The following is a 5,615-nucleotide window of genomic DNA, read 5'->3' as shown; positions in this document are numbered from 1 at the left end:
TTTATTTACCGGGAGCAGCTCATCATAGCAAAAGTGATGCATATAATATAATGTATATTATAATAATATAATATGAATATGTATGGATTAATCAGAAATTTAAGATCAATTAGGTATTGTGTTTACCAGCTCTGCTGAGGGCATGCACTCTTCAAACACTTCTTAGCTGCTTGAAATGACTCATTTGGTGGCTTCAGAGCATACCATTTGGGTCAGTAGTCAGTATTTTTAGAAGTGGCCTCTGAGGTTGGCTAGCCCCAAGTTGGTGCCCTGGGTTGAGCTCCTAATAAAAGGTGGTAAAAATCTGAACCTACTGTTGTGGTCACCTCTAAAATCTGCACCTTCTGTTGTGGTCACCCAGCAGTTGTGGACATCTCTAAAAATTAGGTCAGGATTCTCCACAGTTAGCCTGCCCAAATTAATGGATACTTTTTTTCCAACATGTGCTGACTATACTGAGTAAGAAGCAGCATTTCCTCTAAGCCGCATGACGTGCACGGCTGCACAAGCACACTCATACCACAGTGCCTGGCACGTCTGCATGGCAGCCCATGCCACCCAGCTCAGAGGGAACACCGATAAGGAGGTTGCTGGCATATAAAGGATGTTCCCTCGACCTCTTTATATAGATTTTATACACTCTAATTACTGGCCTATTTCAGAAAAAAAATTGGATCAAAGGGATCACATTCTCATTCTTTATCCTCACAAGAAAGCTTGATCCTTCACTGAACACAATAAACTCACATTAAGATGCTGTCTTTAAATGACTTCCCTTATAGATGGTATTTAGACATCACTCCAAACTCCTTTCATCCCTCTGAAAAGCTGTGGAAGTCTTGATTACAGACAGGCAGTGTACTTTTACATGCATACTGCTTTATGCACCTGAAGGAAACTCTATAGAGAGAAGGCATTATAGTTATTTTCCAAACTGATTGGGAGAGGTGAGAGGTTGGAGAGGACGTGCTTATTGCCTTCTCTTAAATGCTACCAAGAGGTTGGACCTCTATTGACACAATTAAGTTTCAAGCCAACAAAATCTGTTTGTCTGCTGGCCTAAATACTTCATAAATGATGCCTCTAGAGTTTGGCTTAAACCCTGGCATTTACTGTTATATTATCATCTAACTTCCTTCCAGGTTTTCTCTAAGCTGGATTCCTGAGTCTGACAGCTTATTGCATTGACCCTATACTTGACTGCAACTTGGCTACAATGAATGAATGCATTTAACTTCCTGTAGGTGGCATAAAAGTGTGTAATGAGTCATCTGTGAACTTAGTCCACAGTAGGAGGCTCTGCATTTTTGCCAGGGATTTACTGCAGTAATCAGAAATGGATCATAATTAATGGGGTGTCGCTTTAATAAAGGCCCCCGAGTGAAATGGTGGGGATACAGGATATCAGCTGATTTCGTTGCAAACATAGGATTTTAGATTATTCTCCCTTACTAGATTAAGAGTAGCCCATGTGCAGATAGAATTTTCCAAACTGGATGAGACCACTGTTTTTTTCTGCTTTAATATCCCATTGCCTATCTGAGTCTTCAGAGGGAGAGGGATCCCTTGGGATTGATGACACTGGGAATACCTGGGAATAATGGCAGCTTTCAAGCTTCTGACCACCAGCAAAAGGAGACCGGAGCATTAGGCACATCTGGGCCCTCTGGGAGAGGGAGCACTGGAAGCAGTGGGAGAACAGGGGTGCCTCAGGGCCACTTGCCTGGTTAAGTAGGGAAGAAGCATCAAAATGAGAATCTAGGATTGGGTGCTCTCCCTTGGCTCCTTGACAGGCACTGCTTCCCTGTGTGTGGTCAGTGGGAGCTGCCAGTTTGCCCCCTCAAAGCCAAATAGGCAATGGATGGTTCAGATAATATCACACACTTTCCTCAGAAAAATATTTTGGCTACTTCTCTAGAAGCTGTGACAGCTCACAGGGGACCAGAAAGAGTGGTAATAAATAGGGCTATTTGGATTTTTTTTTTTGGCAAGCTAGTTACTGAAAAAAGGTATTTCAGTCAGTCCCCAAACTTTTCACAAAGTGCAAATGTATTGACTAGATCTAGTTGAATTAAAAATTTCAGGAGACAAGGAGAGGCAAGGGACAAACTCAGAAGCCACCTTCTTATAGCCCTAAAGCTCTGCTGGGATGGGGTGTGGTAGGTTAAGGTACTGAGATTCAGAAGACTTGGGTTCAACTCCTTTTGTTAGAGTGGACTTGAATCTATGCCTTTTACATCTTAAGTGAGCACCTTAATCTCTAGATTATAAGGGGGAACATTGCCTACATCTCACTGACTTTATGAATCTAGACATTTCTTTTTACCGAAGATGGTGTCAAATGAGTCAACGTTCACTGAAAAACCTGGAAAAAATGTCTTTCTAATCATCTTGAAATACTTTTTTTCCTCTGATTTTTGGTTCGGCAGCCACCTAAAAAATCCATTAATTGCACAGCCTTACTTATTTGTCACTTAATTTGCAATAATACTGTTTTAACGCTTGACCTATAGTATAAAGAATCTACCACTAATTATTTGCCTAAATCCCAATGTCTTTTAATCAAGCAACATGTTTTGCTGAAACTCATGGCAGCATTAAAGCTTTCCACTAACGTACAGCATCATAATGCTAATGGCCTCTTTGTGAAAATTGATTAATGGTGATGACAGAGAGGTCTCTAAGAGAAAGCTCAGCCTTGTATAACCCCAGGCTTTGCCTTCCAATTTTCAAATGTTTTCCAGTTTTATCAATCAGAGAATTACACCAAACACCTTATCGTTCCAGCCTCACTTTCTAGATGGGTTCTAACCTTCACCCAACCTTTTTAGACAGCTTTCTACATCAGTGTTATCTTTGGAAATGTGGCAATCCAAGATCTTTCTGTCACATGGAAAAAGTGGTGCAGGGATTCTGGTTTTCATTAGAAAAGCTATATAATTAAATTTTAAATACACTGGTTGCATTATCCCCTACTTTAGCTTACATGGTAGAAACTACCCCTCCAGCTCTACTTAGGATGGGGCACTGCCTTTCCTGGTATCAGCTGGTTTTATGATCCCCTTTGTTATCCATGTTTGGAAAGACGAGCACAAAGTTGCAATACGGAAGCAAAAGGAGATACGTGTGTGCTGTTTGTTTTTATGCTGATGCAAAAGTTAGCCCATTTGGAAAAGAGAGCACTGGAAGCAAGCTGAGCACCAAGCCCCAAGGGACATAAAAGGATAAGACCTTGCTGGTTTCTTCATAAAATATACATTCATATGAATACAAAAGCTAGCATTAACAAAAAAAGCCTTTCCCTGCTTCCCATCATTTTCAAAAGCTGGTGCAAAAATCCTCACTCTGACATATCTAACTATCTTCAGACTTTCTTTTGTTCCCCACCGATTTAGATTTGACCCACTGCTTGGTGCTGTAATGCCTTAATAGCATACTCTATCATGGTCAGTCTTTTCTTAGCATGTTTGAATTAAGAGACAGAGTACTGAACCTAAGCTATCATTATCATCAGTTAGATATATTACCACAATTCTAGACAATCCAAGCAAGATCCTTTATGCAAAGAGATTATGGTCTAATTAAACTGTTACTGATTCACTCACTGTTTTGCAGGGCTGACTCTAGGTGGGAGGTAATTTTACATGGCAACATAGAGGAGGAAGCAATAATATGAAGCTCACTCTCCCTTGAAACTATTCATCCCCAGCACTAAGAAGTAAAGGAGTGCTGTCCTTTGGGAAAGCAGTGGGGAGATTGCCTTAGTCACACTCAAATGATGAATATGGGACCTCCTATAATGTACTGCTGCCAACACACACCAGTGCCATTGCTTACCATGAATTGCCGATGAACTCTGGAATGAATAAGTGTCCCACTAATCATGGTGAGCAGGTGAATAAGTAGCAATGAGATTAGTCTAGGCAGCACCCTCATAGCAGGGATAAGAGCAGGCTGGTAAGAATAAGATTCCTGTTTCTAAAGAGGGAAGCAAAAAGTATATGGTATACCAGGAACACTCCCTAACTCTATGTTGGCTTTTACTAGCACTGATTTCACCTCTCACATCCATACCCACAGCCAAAATCTACATATTTCTATTTATCCAAAACCTTCCTCCATTCCTGGATGCAAACTCAATATTTCCGCTACTCATCCCCACATCCAAAATCTTCCTGTACCCCAAGGTCATTCAGCTTCTAGCCATAACTTTTCTATTATCAACTTAGTACCCACTCTTGTGTCAGAAACCTCTTGCCCCAACCCTTCTTCTGGGGACCAAATACTTTCACAGCACACACTCCCCTGCTCAGCTCACCCTACTTTCTGGTGCCTGAGAGAAGGTGGGTAAAGTAAGAACACGTCTCATCTCATGTGCATTTAAATATAACATTGGACTCCAAAGATACCTCTCCCATGTCACACCCACCATTTGGACCAGTTCTCCTGTTTCTATATGTTAAAATATATCCTTTGGCATTTTAAAGCCCCCAATCACATTACTCTTATTACTTCTAACCCTCTCAAAAAAATGAAACAAAATTCAGCTTCTCCATTGCTCATTTTTTTCTCTATGAGATGTATTCCTTGTTCCTCTCTTAGGATATGCTGATATTGCAGTGTGGTGCAGACACACAGGATGTAACTCTAAATGAGCTAGTTTTTGTATGATAGCACTTAAGGTACTGCAAGATGGAACGCGACATGGACAAATTAATCCTGGCTCTCAGGACTGATCTCTGTGCTGCTAAAGCTAGACTTATCTAAGTTAGCTAGTTTATTAAAGCTAGGTCAGGTATGTCTATACTACACTGTAGTTACTTCCAGGACTGAAATGCAGAATTGCCCTTGGTTATGTACTCTACCACCTCTGCAGATGCCGTGAGTCAGCCACAGTTTCTCACTGGGCCATATATGCCGGTTAGTCTTGTAATCAGCTGAGAACTATTTCGCCATATTTTTACTGAGAAAGACTTAGTAAAAGAAAGCAGTTCATAATATTGCAGCAGAACAAAATGCCTGTGCAAAAGAAAGGTGAACAAAGAGAAGTCTGCATGCTTTTCTCATCCTTTCTTTTCCAAGGCAACAGAACAACCATTCTTACAGTCACCTGACACAGCTACATCTTTAACCAGCTCTTATTCTTTGGAACACAGGCCAGCCCCAGTATTTAGTCAGCTGTCTGAAATATTGGGAACCTTGCCCTTTCATGCAATAATAGTCCCAGTCTTTGGCTGTACAATGGAGCCCACTTTCATCTGAGTCCTGTCTCATACACCAGAGGCTTGAATAGTGTGTCCTGGGTTATTGAAAATTTCTAAAGCTTTTCTGCCCTGCAAAAAGATGTCTGCATTGTTAATTACTGCAACTTATGTGCTGAGGTTTAAGGCAATGCTTCGTTACCACAGTATTGATCCGGGATGAGGTTTTTTCAAAATGGCTCTCCAATATTGCTCCCCAATACATATTTAGGCACCCTAATAATTAGTGTCCTGGTGAAACTGGGGCCCAGCCTAGAGCCCATTAAAATCATAGAAGCTTTTTTTTTTTTTTTTTTTTTTTTTTTTATTTTAATGTGGTTTTGGGGTTTTTTTTTATTTGTTTTTTTTGTCCTA

The sequence above is a fragment of the Gavialis gangeticus genome, unplaced genomic scaffold, assembly GCF_001723915.1.
Source record: "Gavialis gangeticus isolate Ggan-Ray unplaced genomic scaffold, GavGan_comp1, whole genome shotgun sequence".
Taxonomy (NCBI): domain Eukaryota; kingdom Metazoa; phylum Chordata; order Crocodylia; family Gavialidae; genus Gavialis; species Gavialis gangeticus.
The sequence above is the reverse complement of the archived record's forward strand: the minus strand, read 5'-3'. Positions refer to the sequence as shown.